The sequence below is a fragment of the Podarcis bocagei genome (assembly GCF_964188305.1).
Source record: "Podarcis bocagei genome assembly, chromosome: 6".
Lineage (NCBI taxonomy): Eukaryota > Metazoa > Chordata > Lepidosauria > Squamata > Lacertidae > Podarcis > Podarcis bocagei.
In genome coordinates, this window is record NC_138130.1 from 43,355,260 (window position 1) to 43,374,008 (window position 18,749).

General features: G+C 41.9%; 1 long non-coding RNA gene across 4 annotated transcripts in view; it reads left to right on the forward strand.

The window, feature by feature from the left end:
- The window catches only part of LOC308589913, a 123,742-nt gene that overhangs the window by 93,570 nt on the left and 11,423 nt on the right, over positions 1-18,749 (forward strand). The window contains exon 3 of one of the 4 annotated variants that reach the window (XR_014009541.1): positions 858-1,411. The exons of 2 other annotated variants lie outside the window; for them this stretch is intronic. This is a non-coding gene — a long non-coding RNA (uncharacterized lncRNA). Of the gene's footprint in view, positions 1-857; positions 1,412-15,253; positions 15,359-18,749 lie in introns of those variants that run through there. One more of the 4 variants, XR_014009543.1, reaches the window with a different exon arrangement.

The window sequence follows — 18,749 nt, forward strand, 5'->3', positions numbered from 1 at the left end:
GCAGTCACCTCGGTTCCAGTGCTTGAAATAAAAATCAAATTCCTTGATTGAGCATGTGTTGAGAAGAACCCTGTTCCTAAATCTTATGTATGTCCACACCCCCGAGGTCCTGTTTTGCCCCTGGCTCTGGCAGGTGGACCTTGACATTCTATTAAAAATACAAAGCAGTGCTGGAAGTTCAACAGCCATTTGTAACATAAGGATTAATTCAGTCTAGCTTGGGGTGGGTGGAGGTGTTGCTTAGCAATCAGAGCTTTTCTGAGGTAATACATGATCTGATTGGTCGTGTAGTTCTAGAGGATTTTCCCCCACCCCCTGCATGTTAGGTAGAATGTCTCTCTGCTTTGCATAAGAAAGAAGAAAGACAAGACTTCTCTTGTGATGGCCTGGGATTCGGACTCGGATGCTGAACCTCAGGGATCCCAGCCTGCACAGGATTTCCCGCCTCCAGAACCAGCTGAGCTAGGGCTGGGGCATAAGCCTGAAGGGTCCTCACCTGTGCTGAATCCTCAGGTACAGGCATCAGCTGAGTCTGCTCTGGCTCCTGAGGTGATGGAGGACCCATTGCCTGCAGGTGCTCCACTCTCAGCCCCGTCAGAGGAAGCTGAGGTTGCCTCTGGGTCTGGTAACCCTCCAGCCTCTCCTGAGCTGCAAAGGCTCAGGGCAGAGAGGCGGAGGGAACTAAGTTCCCACAGGAGGAGTGCTCGCCTCCAGGCCAGGAGAGGCGAGTCACCAGAGGATTCGGGCCGCCCTATGCCTCGGGGGAGATAAAAGCTGGCCAGCCCCAGTCCCTAGTTGCGGGAGCAACATTGTTGATTGCTAGTTCCTGCCTGAACCCTGTCCTGCTTTTCTGCCAGAGCCCCTGACCCATCCTGGCTCCCTGCTTGCACGCCTGTTCCTGACTTCACCTGACTCCCTGCCCTGCACCCAGCTTCAGCTACTACGGACTGCCTCCATGTTGCACCTTTGACCACGGACCGGACTTGGACCTCGCCTCTCGGGTAACCCATGGGACCAGCACATCTCTATTCCTTTCTCCTCAAAATACACACTGTTTTGTTCAGCTTTCTCACTAAAGGGTTATCAAGACTTTTCTCTTTTCACTCAAATCTGCATTGACATCAAGGCCTTGGAAAGGACCCAGCTAAAGAAACCATGACAGAATCTCTAAGACTAGATCCCACAGCAACTAATCTCACCTTTACACTCTACTCTGTGCTGTTCAACCCATGCATTGCTGCTGTTGTAGGGACTGGATGATAGAAGGGGAAGGATCTCTTGCCAGCCCTTGGCTAGGGTCCTACAAGTCTTAGTATGCACCAGCCATTTCTTACAGTAAGAAGAGGCATAGGTATCTCCTGGGAATGGTCAATCCTGACTGGAGCACAGATGTTATCAGGTCTGTCGACCAGTCTGGAAATTCCTTCCTGTTCTTCAGAATTTGAGGATGAAACGTGATCTGACATTAATTGGATGTGTGCAATTAATGTGCACACTTTTTGTTATGTAAACAACAGCTGAGGCGAAGCCTTAGCATCCTCCAGACCAGTGGAAAAGAAGGGAAGCATTACTCTTTTGTATTTTTTGGGTAAAGAGCAAGAAAAGGAATACTGTACCCAAAAAAGCTGAGTCCAAAGATCGTGTCTTCAGCAGGCTGAGGCTAGCAGTCTTTCTAATCTCAACTATTAGTGACTTCCCGTGGTATTAAAATTCAAGCAGGGTAACCATTAAAATTAAGATGTTTTCTTGCCAGCACTATATAGATGTTTGGAAAGGAAGGAATGCCTATTTAATTACTCAACAAATGATGTTCTTTTGGTTACTCAGCATAAGGAACGGCTGGACGTAATAGACTTTGGGCTTTAATGGTGTTTAAAATTGCTTTTCCAAATCACCTTATAAAGTATAGGTTCATTCTCATTTCTTATATTCATAGGATACACTAAGGTATAGTTGACTTTTCATCTCTGGATCGCTCCTTCCTTCCAAGGACTCCAAATGACTATTATTTCAAAGTGCCAAAAAGATTATTGCGTTGCCCATCAGCATTCTGTGCTTAGTTGTTCATTTGGTTCTTTCCTTTGAAATAATTAATTGTTTCATTTTGTCCCCTCGCTGTTCTTTGCGGTTAATACACAGGGACAGAATTCAGGAAGATTTGTTAAAGCAAGATGTACATGACACAGTGACCCAGGGCTTATTGCTTTTCCTACAGAACAGCAGATACTTTGCACCCCATTTTCCCAGACGATGTACTTGAATATACTTAAATCATCAGAATGGTGCGTTCCCCGCCCTGAACAAACTCAACTGCCCATCTCCATAATGGATGTTGTTTTGCATAATTATTTCTTCTATTTTGATATTTGCTGGTTTCACAAAGGCCCAGAACCCTTTATATTGAACTGATGATATGAGACCCATTTTGAGGCCTGTGAAAAACACAATTATCATGGTGTTAGGAAATTGTCCTGCAGTTCTCATACTCTGCAAATAAATTGAACAGCAGCATGTGTTACATACTTCATTAGGCTAATGGGTGGGAGATTTTGGACCAATTAAAAATATTTTCTGTTGCAACTGCCCAATTTTTTTTCTTTTTCTTTGCTTAAGCAACTCATGGAACACCTAGGGATGGACAAACCTTTCCATTTTAGTTTCTCTCTTTTTATCAGTCTTGGGTTCTCTACATGTTGATATCTATTTGCATTTTTTTAAAAAGTCCTCATGAATATTCATCATAACTTGGGTGTTAATTTCTCCTGGTGTATGCATGTTTGCATGCAGTTTTCCCCAATATAACACATTTTTGTATGTTATCTTCATGATATATGCAATTTTATATGCATTTGTGTACATTACGTGGCTGGATAGCTGCATTGCAAAACTGAGAGAACTGCAAATATCAAAGAGATGCTCTGTTTCAGTTTGGTTTTGGAAGGTGTGAATTAGATTTTTAGCTGTGAATCGAGTCTAATTTCTCCCCCATCATTGGTACCCCTTGACAATGACTGTTGTCCCTGGCAAGCAATTGCATAGAAATTGGCCACAGTAATCCCAAACTACATTCCATTTTGATGAAAACAGAGGAAAACACAAGCAGAAGTCCATCATTTCATTGAAGTCATCGCCACTGTGCTCAGGATCTTTCTCTGGCTCTTCTGAGCAAAAGTGAGAAAGTGATAATCTTCTCACAGTGTTTTATTGAACACCTACCGTTTAGTGCTGAAATAATTTTACTGTGTTCCATGCAAGCTACTGTCAAGAAAAATAAGGAATGATCTCGCGTAGGAAGGTAGAAAAACCCTACTGCATATTCTATCTAATCCAGATCTCTTGTCTGGATATCTGAAGAATGGTGAGTGCTCACTGACTTCAAACAAGCAAACAAAAAAGGTCACAAATCACACACACACACACAATATGGATTTATTTCAGTGTTATTGAAACTCATTTATTAGTATTTGAAAGTCCATTTCCAACTGAATACGATTGGTTAGTACAAAGCAATTCATCTTTTTTAGCACAGTATAAAGCCACTCATGATTCAGGCAGCATCCCTGGGTAATGGATATAGATAAACCAAATCGAAGAACATGACAAGAACATGGGATACTGCGCTGAATTAGGCAAACTGGAGGTAATGAAAATGAGGGGCAGGGTGACGTTTGCAAGGGAGGCTGAGGGGCAAACTAAAAGTGCCATTAAATGCCTTTTATCAAAATGCAAATATCACACGATGGGGGCTGATAATTATGTAAGTCACAGCAGGTGCAGGTGACAGAAGTACTGTAACTTTCCTCTCCTGGGGTGAGGAAAATCCTTTCTCCGCAGCTGCTATTTGCATTGGGAGGAAATTCCCTCACTGATCCCCAGAAATATTCTGGTCTCAGAGTCTGGCTAGCAGGGGGAAATAGAAATTTGAGTAATGTGCAAGAAATGGTTAAACACCTTTCCTATCCACCCACCAATTCTCCCCTGTAGCAAAAGTCTTCTACTCCTCTGCATTAGCGTTATAGGAAAAAGCAGAGGGTGGGATCACATGTTTTTCTCGCAATGTGCAGTTCTCCCCTCATAGAGCTGGGGGGAATCTATCCTCGTAAGCTTTGAGGGCAATACAGTATATCCATTTTTAAGGAAGAAAATGGTACAACTACCCTTAATGCAGCTTTGTTTCTTGCATCTCTGCACCCCAATTCCTTTTGGCAATTTCACTGCCTTAAGAATATCAGAAGAGCCCTGCTGGATCCAGCCCAGCATTCTGATCTCACTTAGCTAACCAGATGCTTATGGGAAGCTCACAAAATTAACATTCTTCCCATTCTGAACCCCAGCAACTGGCATATAGCCTCCAATACTGAGCTGATCTATAGCCTGGTAGCCATTGGTTGCCTTATCTTCCATGTGTTTAAAGCCATCCATGTTGGTGGCCGTTACTTGGTTGGTTGGCATCCGTCTGTCTTGGGAGATAATGGAGGAATGCACCTTTGAGGATGAAGTCAAAACTATTGAAGGTTACAGTGCCTGCTGTAGCTGTAGAGAATGATATGGGAGAGACATGTTTTGTTGCAGCTGGGGAAGATGTAGGCATCCAGTTGTGCTGCTACAGAAGCACCATGGCTTCTCCTCTCTCCGCGTTCCTCCCGGTCACTGCTATGCACAACCTGATTGAGTGTCTCCAGGCATAGTTTAATTATGCGCTGCTTGAAGAAATACTGAATGTTTTGCCATCCTAAAGCTTCCAACATTCAGCTTCATTGGGTGGGCCAAATTGAAGTATCATGAGAAAGGGAGAGAGAAAAAATCTTTCTCTCCAATTTGGTCCCCATGTTATCCTAAATTGCAAGGAAAAAGAATGTATCACCAGCAATGATAATTTCTGTGTGAAAAACATTCCAGATCACCCATGCATCTCAGGGCAAAGACCGTGTACAATAATTACGCCAGGGGCATTGTAGTCCTCTGTATCCTGGATACACATGTGGGTAGGCAGTCTAGTGCAACACTGAGCTTTTAAAAGGGACATTTCATTTCATTGTACGGCGAGACAGCCCTGAGGGCACATATTTCTTCTCTGTTGCAGTGAATTTCTAAAGCCCTTATCTTATTCAGCAGGTTAATATTGGTCCAATGCGTTCCATTTTTGTGTGGGCGGTTAGCTGGCTTAGTTGCCAAAGAAAATATTATATACTTGGTCCCACCCATGCATAATACTACTAGTACAATAAATATTTTGAAAAGGATGGTTGTTATGGGGGGGTGGACTCTAACTGCACTGCAGAGATGTACGAACCAATTAATAGCTTCAGAGAAATTTTGCTGGAAATGCCACAGCCTCTGCCACAAAAAAAAAATGCTCTCTCTTTCTCATCTCCCTCCTTTCCTCTTTCTGCCTCTTCTCTCACACACATTCAAGCCAAACAAGCCTTTTTCCTCCAGGTGCAAATATTTGGAAACTGGACCTTGCCTGCTGTATCAATGTACCACCACACTGCCTCCACAATGTGTTTTCTGCATAAATGAAAGGAAAGTTGCAGGCATCTTATACTGTTGCCAGGGATGCTCTGACACTTGCTCTCAAACACTCTATTCTATTGCTACAGGGGGGTTTTGGGGTGGGTGGTTCTGCCAAAGCTTCAAGCTCTCTTGAGCTTTTTAATGTCTTATATATTATTTTCACCCAGGATTTGGATCGGCAGCTTTCACTCTGCATGTAGATTGGGTTGCCTAGGCCTTTGCCTGCTGTAAAAATTCTGACACAAGGGACCTTAAGCCTGGGGATGCATCTAGGGAACGAAGAGTGTTTTATTACACACCAGATTGTGTTTCTTCACCCCACAATCCCTATCTATAGTTTGAAAGTTGCACTGTACCTAATGAGAACCTGATCTATTACTTTTGCTACCTCTCCCTGCACTCCATATTAAGCCTTTGACCAATGCTACCACTTCCTGCATCCCAAATCTGCGATCTGCTCTGGCCAGGATGGCTAGTAGTTGGGGACGAGGTTTTCCAGATATTTCTGGACTGCAACTCCCATCATCCTTGACCCTTGAACATTCTGGCTGGGGATGCTGGAAGCTGAAGTTCAACAGCTTTATAATGTAAACCTCCCTGTGATCTTTGGATGAAGTATGGGATAATGTTGCTGCTGTTGTTGTTGTTGATGATGATATCTCTTGCTATATATACTGCCCTTAAGGTCACATCCTGTTTTTTCCTAGGCACAATTCAATGTGCTGTCTTTGGCTTTTACAGCTCTAAATGGTTTGGGAACACATTCTCTGAAGCAATGCCTCCATCTGAGCCAGACCAAGCAGCATCTAAGACCCTGCTCTCTGATCGGCCAGTAGAAGCCATTAGGCTGACAGCTATTATGGATAGAGCTTTCTCAGTGGTGGCCCCACACCTTTGAAACTCTTCTTCCCAGGGACGTATGCAATGACCTCATCACTGTCAGTGTTTTCAGAAGTGTGAAGATGCATTTATTCCTAGGAATGTAGGAAGCTGCCTTACACAATTGGTCTGTCCAGTTTTGTACCATCTGCCTGCTGACCCTCCAAAATTTCAGACAGGTGTACCTCCCAGCTCTGTCTGGAGATGCCACAGACTGCATGGGGGACAGTCTGCCACAGAGCTAAGGCCCTGTCTGCATTTCAAGGCTGCATTCACCTCAATTGCACTGCATTCGAAAATTCTTTAGCTGCTGCTGTTTTGTGTGTGTTGCGTAACGTAATTCCGTGTGTCTTATAGTCTTGTTGCCTTGTGAGGACATTACTTATATTTTATATAAAGAATGCAAACATTATGATTTTAATAGCCAGCTCCCCCCCCCCCATCCCCACTTTGTTAAACATATAAATAATGAACTGAATAACTCTTTGTTTTGTGGCATTTTGGTTTGAATAATAAAGGTATCGCCTTACTATTGATTTTCAAATAAATTATGCATATCTTTCCAAAGTTGTTATGCTAGCTCAATAACATCTCATTTTTTCACTAGGCCAGTACTGAAGGGTGGGAAATACAATTTTGTCCCCTCAAATCATTTGTGTGAAGAAGTATTCTGTATGGAAACTCAATCCAGAAATACTGTGGTCACTTCCCGATGACCTGTTTATTGACCATTGATCCTGATTTGATTAGAGGGACAATGTCACATCAATAAACTGCTATCCCACACTTTCGAATGGATTCCCCCATCACCACAAAAGTCCATTTTTAAATTTTTAAAAAGCAGCTTTGTTGCACAAGAGCACAAAATTCACTTCAATTGCTCAATCTGAATTTCCCGGCATGTGACATTCCCACCCACAAAATTGTAACAGTCTGGAAGCAACCCATGCCTTGTAAGCCAAATCAAGCCCAATTCACATAGCACATTAATTGGAAAGGAACAGGTAGGGACTGAGTCTGGGCACTTAGATCACGATTTAGTGTACCATGGTTCAGCTCCTAGAAAATTTATATTGGCATATTGAGTCTCAATCTGGATGTATTGTGAAGTAATGATGACCGTTCCAGTGTTGACTACACAAACAGGGTCATGTGAGTCAGCCTTAAGTAATATATATCATAGATCAGCAAATGCAACTCGGGAACTTTCACATAGCTGGGAATGTCCATTTATGGATTCAGCGTGAGATCAATCTACGTTAGGGTTGCAATATTTCAAAATGTGAAAATCTAGACATTAAAGTTGTTGAACTTTTCTTTTTGCCCAAAGTTGTTGAGCTTTTCTGGCAAAATTGCAAAAAAAAAATACATTTTTGAGCTATTTTTAAGGGAAATCGGCATTTAACCATTTTGTCTACAATAAGGGCAATTGTTCCATATTATGTGCATGTCTATGCCACAACTTTAGTTTTTATGGGTGTTTTTTAAAAGAATTTAAAGAATTATTAATAAATCATTTCATCTCCTTCCTCTAAAAACAGAAAAAGCAATGTGACTCTAAGCATGTGTCTCTATGAACAGGAGGGTAAAAAAAACTCCTGGGAGTTTTTGAACCCATCTTTACCCAAATGTTAAAAGAGACTTTGTTTAGGCATCATTGCAGTACTTTCTAATTACCATCCCTTTCAGCTTACATAAAAGCAGATATATAAGGATCTTTCTATATTTGGTTGGTAATCTAAGAGGCTCAGAGTGGTGTTCTCAGCTGGAGACATTTTGGAAATACACATAATAGCAAATTATTTTGCAGGTAGTTTACGTTAGCTTTCTCCCCTCTAATAGCAAAACAAAGAGCAACAGAGAGAACTCACACATTGTAGAATTACCATAGCACTGATTGTCATTAGATGCTGGTAAGGCTACAGATTTCATAAGATGCAAAGGCAGATATTCATGAAGAGAACAGGAACAATTTCCAGAGTTCCAATAATCACTGCTAGCCAAAAAGATTGGAAATGATCTAACCCCCCCCCCCAATGGGAAGTCTAAACCAGCAGCTGACATTAGAGATTAGGAGATATTAGAGGAGGCAGAAGTGCAAGTTTTTGCATCTGTTTCCTGTAAAAATATTGGCACCTGCCTTTTATGTATCTGGCATCATTGTTTGGTGCCATGCTTAGATGGGCTCTGAACTGTACCTAAAGGCATGGCTCTAATCCACTTTAGAAATAATTCCTGTGATTCACCTTCTTTTTCTTCCTGATTAAAATAGCTGGTAAGCCAACAGTGACAGCTAGGGCAACAGCCATTCTTTGCTAACAGAAACGATAGCAGGGAGAACTCCCGATTTTCTGCTGTTTCCCACAAAGTTCCCCATATTGGAAAGACATAAAAAAGGAGGAGGCACACTGATTGATTCACATATTTATTTTTAAATTGTATGTCAGGTGACAGCCTACAGTAGCTAACCATATACAATATGCACACCTATGTAGACATTCCATAAATAGCAGGATGAGGGACTCCATACATTAGAATTTGGACTTGACTGACTTGGACTTGAACGGGACCAACATCAGATTTGTAGTACTTCCTCACGTGGGAAATTCATGTAGCCTTTCTACTTTATAGACTATGTTAGTTCATTTGAGCAGCTTCTTTTTGAAAGGGGGAAAAGACATAGTTTTCTCCTCCTCCTTTTGTCTAAACTCTCCTCAAGAGAAAATAATGATCAGTATTTCATACTGTTGTAGCTCCGGTGAAAGCCTTCTAGCGGGCTCTGGAGCCCTACATAGAAATCTATGTTTCTAGGTAAGTGCAATCCTATGGTCCCTGGGTTGATGTTCCAGCAGGGACTGTAGGGCAGAGCAGATCTCCCCCCTTCACCCGCAGAGAAGGAAGTATGTGGGCAGAGGGGGAGATTCATAGCTCAATGCCAGTGCATCTGATTTGAATGCAGAAGGTGCTGGGTTCAATCCCTGGGATCTCCAGCTAGTAATAATAATAATATTTTTTTATTTATATCCCACCCTCTCTGGCCAAGACCAGGCTCAGAGTGGCTAACACCGAATATAAATACAGTAAAACATTTTTTAAAAAAACCCAAACAGTTGATTAAAATATAAGTTAGAATACAGCTTAAAATGCAGCTTAAAATGCAGTTTCATTTTAGTGGTAGCCTATATACAAAATCCCATATAAGGGGTTCCATCACAAAAAATAAAATGAGATAAATTAGAGGGAGGCTTAGATTGAGTCCAGCCCAAAGGCCAGGTGGAACAGCTCCATCTTGTAGGCCCTGCGGAAAGATGTCAAATCCCGCAGGGCCCTAGTCTCTTGTGACAGAGCGCTCCACCAGGCTGGGGCCAGAGCTGAAGAGGCCCTGGCCCTGGTTGAAGCCAATCTAACCTCTTGGGGCTCAGAACTTCCAAAGTGTTGTTATTTATGGACCTTAAGGCATACCAAGAGAGGTGGTCCTGTAGGTACAAGAGTCCTAGGCCGCATAGGGCTTTAAAGGTCAAAACCAGAACCTTAAATCTGACCCTGTACTCCACTGGGAGCCAGTGCAGCTGATAAAGCACTGGATGAACCTGTAAGGAGTCTCACCGCGGTATTCTGCACCTGCTGGAGTTTCTGAGTCAGCTTCAAGGGCAGCCCCGTATAGAGTATGTTTACCAGATGTCCGCGTTTCCCAGGGACAGTCCCCAGATTTACAAATCAGTCCCCATACAAAATTCTACCATTCCCACTGAAGTTGAAAAGTATCCCTGGATTCACTGGAAAAAATCTGGTAACCTTAGCATAGAGCGAACTACAGTAATCAAGCCTGGAGGTGACCATCGCATGGATCACTGTGGCCAGCTCAGGGTGAGAAAGGTAAGGCTAGGATTGGCAACAGAGGCAATTTTAGGATAGCATGACCAGTTTGGCCACACTGGGCACCAGCACCACAGGGAGCACTGTAACACTGATGTAGAATGGACCGTGAGAGGTAGGGGGTGCCAAATTTTAGTGTCACACCAAGTGCTGCTAAAATTTGAGAGTCCAAAGTCTGCCACTGCTAGGAATATTCCCTTTCATTATGCATTGCAATAATCTAACCTAGAGGGTACCAGAGCATAGACTGAGGAAGATGCTATGGAGGGGCACTGATGAAATTTGGCTTTTTCAAGCAGTTCCACGATTGCATTGTTGTTGTTATATTTAAATAGCCATTCTCATACAGTTGTAAGATACCCTTTCTTTGATGGCTAATTCCATTAAATGGTTTCTCCTCCCCATATTTTTCCATTTCTGTAGGATCATGTATGTGATGGCCATTGATCCTTTAAAACCAAACTATTCTCTGCAATATTCAATCTAAGCTTACAGGAAAATAGCCCATAGGACAGTTTTCAGCAGCAGTCTGAGTATGAAGATCAAAAATAATTTTAACTCTGTCCTGCCCCAGCTGTCTTAAAATTGTTCTTTTGATTTCATATAGATATACACATTGAATGGTCTTTTCATTATTACCAGCCCAGCTGATGCTTAAAGGATAAGGCTTCTGTTTCATGTAGTTTCTCTGCCAACCAATATATATGTGATGAAATGTATACAAACAATACATCGTATTGGATTTATTGCCTCCTTTGGATTCTGTGACACACGAAGCACTGTAAAATAATCTGTTAATTAAACTCCAGACGTGCCCACAAGGCATGTAAGTAAACAGTATTATTCTAGGTTTACAAAAGGAAGCAAACAAGAGGTCTCAAGAGACTTACATAAGATAACTTGGGCAGCTTTGCACCTTATGAGACGCAGCAAAAATTAGGAGCATGAGTGCGTTCCTTTCTTCTGAGTATTGTAAAGTGTGGCAAGGGAGCTCATATATAAGCTCACACAGCTGCATCTATGCTGATATACTCAGGCCTGGTCATGGATTAAGATTTATAATTTACATCTTGAGTGGACTTGCTCATTGTCCGTGAAAGAAAGAAAAAAACCCTGAAATGTCATTTGGTACAGGAAGAATACTGCAGCTAAAATCTTTATTGGGACCAAGTGTTAGGATCATGTGACCCTTTTTATTATAACATCAATAGGGGGAGGCCTGTAGCTCAGCAGTGGAGCATCCACTTTGTCTACAGAAGGTCTGAGGTTCCATTCCTGGCATCTCCAGGTAGGACAGGAAATGTGTCCCATCTAAAATCCTGAAGAGCCACTGCCAGGAGGTGTGGACAATACTAACTGACACGGACCAATGGGTAGAAGGCAGCTTCCTGTGTTCCTATACAGTGGCTGCTGATTCATTTCTGAATGCAATTTGAAGGGCTGGTAATCACCTTTAGAGCTCTAAGCAGCTTGGGACCAGTGCCAGATTTATGTACAGTGGTACCTTGGGTTACAGACGCTTCAGGTTACAGACTCTGCTAACCCAGAAATTGTACCTCGGGTTAATAACTTTGCTTCAGGATAAGAACAGAAATTGTGCTCTGGTGGCGCAGCAGCAGCAGGAGGCCCCATTAGCTAAAGTGGTACCTCAGGTTAAGAACAGTTTCAGGTTAAGAACAGACCTCCGGAACGAATTAAGTTCTTAACCCGAGGTACCACTGTATAAGCTAAACAAACTATAGCTTAGGGCCCCAAAAAATTTTAAAAGGAAAAAAAAACTGGATGTACATTTCTAAAATATAAGATAAAAAACAAATAAAATAAAACCTACACACAGCAACAGTGTTTTATGTTGTGCAGGCTCCTATGATGTAAGTAATGGGCCCCATCTGCTAGCCTGGTTATCACTGGTTTGCTCATTTCTATACATAGAGTGCCTACATTCTGCATGGACTGGTTATTTTGTTATGTGCAAATGGCTTTAGATACCTTTTGGGTCCATAAATTACCACATAGCATATATTCAACACAAGAAAAACGACAATTTGTTGTTGACAAAGGACAGCTGGACATATAAAGGGCCCCATTACCTTCAGTAGCTTAGGATCTCATCAAACCGAAATCCGGCCTTGCTTGGAACCAATCTGTTTGAAGGACTATCAACTCCCAGGTGAATCCCATCTTCTAAGATGGGTGACTATGGCTCTCTTCCATGGGCCATTGCTTTGTGGGGTATAGCTTTCCCTCCTGGTGGAAATCCTTGTGCCAAGGTCATCTTCCCCTTTATCTGTACTCCACCAGCATACAAAGACTTTACCTTTCCAAAGAAACTTTTTGTTTTTAAGAACAGTTTATCAAGACTTTCCACATCAAAGAAAAACAAGCACAAGAATAGCAAAAAAACTCCGAGCACATACACCTATACATTTGGTTACAGCAAAACAAGCATGCAACAGAAAACCCCCCCACAAATCTACAATCCATAACCTATGCACAAATAAGCATTGCATGAAGCACCTTTAATTCTGTTATTGTTTAATAATATTAATTGTTCACTCTTGGTTCCATTTTTCAAATAAGCATTGCATGAAACACCTTTGATTCTGTTATTGTTTAATAATATTAATTGTTCACTCTTGGTTCCATTTTTCAAATAAGCATTGCATGAAACACCTTTGATTCTGTTATTGTTTAATAATATTAATTGTTCACTCTTGGTTCCATTTTTCAATGCTACTTTTAGACTTGAAGTGTACTGATACTAATCCATGATTGGATTATTGCTAATTTTATTCATGATTTTACCTTGTGTTCAGAGAGAAAGAATGCATCTTTTCCCCCAACAAAGACACACGCACACTGCTCCACCCAACCCAACCCACACACATATGGAGCCCATGCAATCCCCCACTGGATGTTTGGTGCTGGGAGGTCATGTTCAATCTGTGCTTTGAGAAAGATACAAGAAAATCAGATAACCATAAAATAGCTTTGAATACTTATGACATGAGGAAAGCTAGCAAAGGAACAAAAGATTTTATATATCTAGAAATGCCTTAAAGAACAAACTGATGAACAGAGGGAACAAACTGTTCAGCAAGGCTTCAGAGGCAATGACAGAGCAGACTTAGGAGACACATCAGAAAAACCCACGGAAGTTCTAGATGAGCAAGTGTTTACGGCTGATAAACTCATACGTCCAGTTTATTAGATATATTTTTACATGTGCCAAACCTAGAGCTTCGTCCTTCAGGAGACTTCCTATTTTGTCAAGTACATTATTGTGAAAGGAAACATTTCTCATATATAGGACAGCCTACAAACTGCTTGGCTCAGCTACCTGCACTGGAGACAAGATTCACTACAGCAAAGATAGCCAATGTGGTGCCCTCCATATGTTTTTCTGAAATACAACTCCCATCAGTCCCAGCAAGCATGGCCAAATAGTCAAGGATGGTGGGAGCTGTGGACCAACAACCTTTGGAGGGGACCACATTGGCTACCACTGCACTATATACCCTATATATACGAGATATGATAGATAGATAGATAGATAGATGATAGATAGATAGATGATAGATAGATAGATAGATAGATAGATAGATAGATAGATAGAGATATAGAGATAGATACTATATATATATTGGGGCCCTGTGAATACACACACACATACCCTATATGCACTTCAAGGACTGAAGAATACTTTCAGCAAGGCCATTTGCAACTTCCATAACAACTAAATTTACATTATTATATCATCTGCCTGAAAGAACTAAAGTGTGATGGTGCTGAGCCAAAAATAAATTCTGTACATCTGTTATTTACATTCAGAGAACAGTAAAACCAAATACATTTTAGGTATATGGCAGTGTAAGTCTGCATATATTTATTTACTTGATATTTAACTGTTAACCAGAGTCTCCCTGCATGACTTACAGAGGTCAGTAGTAAGACAATAGTGAGATATCAGACTTGTCATTCCCAAAGGGAGTAAGGGATGTAATATCTTTCTCTTCCACCCCCACCTCCAATTTCTTCCCCACTCTGCCAGGCAAAACTGACAATCTGTAAATACCAAGCGAGGCAGCATTTGTTTTTCATTTGTTTATCCCACACCTCCAGCATAAACTTATGTTAACAGAGTGGCTAGGAGTATAGTTAAAATATAATATAATTTAAAAAGACAAAATATAAAACAGCAGTTGAATAACAACAGTCCAGTAAAATAACCAATTAGTCATATTTCATATGGTTGGGCAACTTGTGGCTTTTCTGGCAAACTCACAGCCTACAAAATTAATTGCTGGCCCTATGAACTTGAATAGATCTGCTTTGTGGATTTCTGGCTCAGTGCTGGCATCCTAGATAAGTTTTCTTTCGCGAGAACTCTACTACTCTACGTGCAGAACTATCCATGGTACTGAAAAAATAAATGTCTATATTTGTTCCATTTGTGCCTCAACTTTCCACAGAAGCCATAACCACATTATGAGATAGGCTGAACTGTAAGATTGTGGTTTTCCCAGCAGGAATGAGTAGCCTGTGACCCTCCATTCTGATCATTAACCAAGCTGGCTAGGGCTGATGGGAGCTGGAGTCAATCAACATCTGGAGAGTCACAGGTTTTCCATCTCTACCCTAACTGAGACTTCCCTGACCCAGTGCCTTTCAGATGTTATTAGATGAAGTTCCCACCTTGTCTGACCATTGGCCATGCTGATGGGGGTTGAAATCTAACAGTCTGGAGGGAGCACAGCTTAAGGCAGTGGTGGGATTCCAATATTTGAACCCAAGTTTCCCATAACCAAACTAAATCCTCTACTAGTCACTGTACCACACTAGCTCTAGTGCTATACAGTCAACTACATATTCAATCAATTAATACTGACTTTTTTCTGTTGTTGGTTTTTTTAAATCCACATTCCAGTTCAGTTATATTTGTTTTCTTTTTCTTTCTTTTTCATGGTCACTGAAATGGCAGCAAACTGAGAAGTGGACAAACAAGGAGGGGAAGAAACTTGTCAATTTCCTCGCAGCAAGTTATTTGTTTCCCACCAAAACTATTGATTGCAGGTTGTGGTCTGAGGTTAAGTGTTCTTTTCTTTGAAGAATAACATTTTGACTTAAATTACATTGTTGACTTTGTGCGGGTAGGAAAGAACAAGCCGTCATGCCATTTTGCCAAGTAGCTGCTTTAAATTTCGCTGCATGGAAGCCACTCAACGTTGTGAAAGCCCAATATTTGTGTGCATACAGGGCTTCCCCTTTCCTTTTGTGATGCTGCAGTGGGAGCCATTCATGCACAGCTGCTCGCCATGCAGAAAATCTGGTTTCCACTCTACCACACACACACACACACACACACACACACATTTAGAGAGGGATTTGCAGTGACATGTCAAAAGGCTGAGGTTCCACGTGGTGAACAAGGACATCATACCATCCTTGCCAATGAGCCTGCAAAACATTTGTTTGTTTTACTAGCCCAAATTGCTAAGGAAACAAAATTGCCAGAAAACGGAGTGAGTCTATCAGTGGTTATTAGCTAAACCAGGGGTCAGCAGACTTTTTCAGCAGGGGGCTGGTCCACTGTCCCTCAGACCTTGTGGGGGGCCAGACTATATTTTTTTGGTGGGTGAACAAATTCTTATGCCGCACAAATAACCCAGAGATGCATTTTAAATAAAAGGACACATTCTACTCATGTAAAAACACGCTGATTCCCGGAGCACCTGCAGGCTGGATTTAGAAGGCGATTGGGCCGGATCCAGCCCCTGGGCCTTAGTTTGCCTACCCATGAGCTAAATGGATCTCCCCTAGCCAATTCAGGGGCAGCCTACTAAGGGACCATGGGAGAGGTCTGCTGCCTGCTTAGGCCCTCCCCAAGGTTGGTGGCTGCTGAGGATTTGGTGACCCCTGATTTAATCCAGCTTTGCTGTTGTTCACTACTAAGGGAATCTGGTAGACAGCAATGGAACTTGGAGCACAGAAATGGCAAGGTGTTTGATTGGTAACATGGATTAGTCTTCCTGGCTCCTCTAAAACCAATAGGAGGCATGTGGGTTTGTCATTTTCATTCATACTCTTCAAGCAGCAGGCAGTCTGGACATGAGGGGAAATCATTTCTGTCTGGAGGGGAAGTAGGAAGTAGGAAGGAACCAGGAAGCAAAACAATAATATCACCCAAAATCACCTGAAATCTGAGCTGGAAGTTCTAAGGCAACAGTGCTCATCAACACAGAAGTGTCAGCAAAGACCCCCAGAATACATCAGATGCTGTCACAACCACTCCCCAACTTCACCCAACAGCTGCCGTTCTCAAAAGCAAAACCGGTGGATGATCTGGGAGGTCAAGATAAAATGATTGGGAGCCTGGGCTCAGCACATGAACTCACATTTCACCATTCCTTATTTAGAATTTTGGTAACTGGAGCCCTCATAGTCCTTTCGGGGGAGAAGGGCCATGATATAAATTGAATAACAGCTTTTTGAAGCCTCCTCAAAATGTTTTTCCATGTAGGATAGGGGTATTGTTTGTGGAAACCCAGAGCTCCCTTGGGTGCATGCAATGGCTTGCACAATCCTTTGGCATCAGCATTAATTTTGAGAAGATGATGAAAGATTAAGAGGAAGGGTACTTTTCATGATTATTCACAGATTTAATAGGTTATTTATTTTGTTAACTATCTCAGTGGGATTTGGTTTATCACTACTGTGCAAATTTTTGGATATGTGTTTCAACTACAGTCTAGAAAGAATTGTACTTTTCTTGAAGGCATGACGCCTCTATTTTAGATTAATTAGTCTCTCTAAATATACGAGCAGCTGTTTGATACAAATTCATGCCCTTGACAAAATATTTGCAGTTATCACTTTCTATTCACCTTTCCTTCAGCTTTCTCTCTCTTTCTCTCTCCTATTTAACTCCATTTAATTAACATCAGCCAGAATGGGCCTGCCTTCGAGGCGAACCTGTTATGTTATCTCGTCTGCTCCTTTCCTGCCTTTCAAAATATAGCATGAAAGCTCTAAATTGACTTGTCTTTTTGGATTAGCTGTTACTTTTCAGTACATTGGGACCATTTAGGCACATGTTGGAGTAGGGAAAAGCACATACCACAGGCCTCTTGTTTGTTTATTGTTATTTCCATGAGTTTTCTTTAATTTGTTTTATTGCTATTCATATTGTTGAATATTAAGGAAAATACCCTTTTGACACAAATCATTATGCATCTGTTAGCTGTTCAGTGCAAATGGCCAACTCACATGCAAAATGGTTTGAGATGCCGACAAGAAAGACAAGAAATAATATGAAGAGGGAAATACAGCTTCAGGGGTAAATCCATATTAATATGATGATAAAAGCTGGAGCCTAAGGAGCTCTGAATGCATTTACTCTCTTTTTTTGTCCTTGGCTGTTTTGCATAAGGCTAACTGCTGTGTTTACACCTGATTTACTGCAAGCCTACTTTGTCACTAGGCCTCAGGGGCAACTGTCAGAGCAAGAATTCTTACACCATGTTCCAACGATCATCCTAGCAGCTAGCAAAGCTCACTCTATCCCTACAAATGGGAGGCATGTCCACAAGGAACATAAGAAGCTGCAAGTCAAGGCCACCGGCCCATCTAATTGGCATGGCAGTGCCTCTCTAGGTTTGCAGACAAGGTGTCTTTCTCTGCCCTACCTTGAACACTGTAGCAGAGTGAGCCTGGGACTTCTGGGTTTGTATTCAACATAGTGGTAAAATTTACATTTCATCAGGGCAAGGATTTATCCCTCCACCAGGGCACATTCTCCCCTTCTTCTAGTCCTGCCCACCCCTTAAATCTGTTAACCTTCTGGGACAGATTTGGGAATGTCACAGGGTACCTGTGGAGGGAGGAGAGGAAGTGTTGCTGGCCACTATTCAGGAAAGATGTGCCATTGCGTTGGCTAGTGTAAGGGTGAGAAGGAATGAAAGTGTTCATGCCGTCCTTTTCTAACTTTTCAAAGTTCCATTAGAAGATCACCTCACATTTTGAGAACCCTGAGACTTAGTAAGCAATGATCAGGGTACCAGAAGCTTCTTTCTATATTGACACGGTGGCAGATGTGTAAAAGCCCCTAAAAAATAATCCACACGTAAGCCCAAGTGTGCTTTCTATGCCGGCATGTTAGCAAATGTAATCACTTGCGTCCAATGCACTGAAGTCCCATTACAATGGTCTGCTTCTGGTCTGCTTTTCCAATCCGCCTGTGTTAGTGGTGCAATCAAAGGATCTCCAATCCAATTTTAGCATGGTTGCTGTCAGAGAAGCAGCTAATGGACTGTCTCGGAGACAGACCGTGAAACTGCATTTCTCACCACCTAGGGCATTCTTTGCCAACAAACACACACCACACAACTGTATTCCATAACAGATAAGTCACAGCTACTTTCCCTTAGAAATCACCCTGAATCATTAAAGAGCTGCCAATGAATGACCAGCGGTACCCA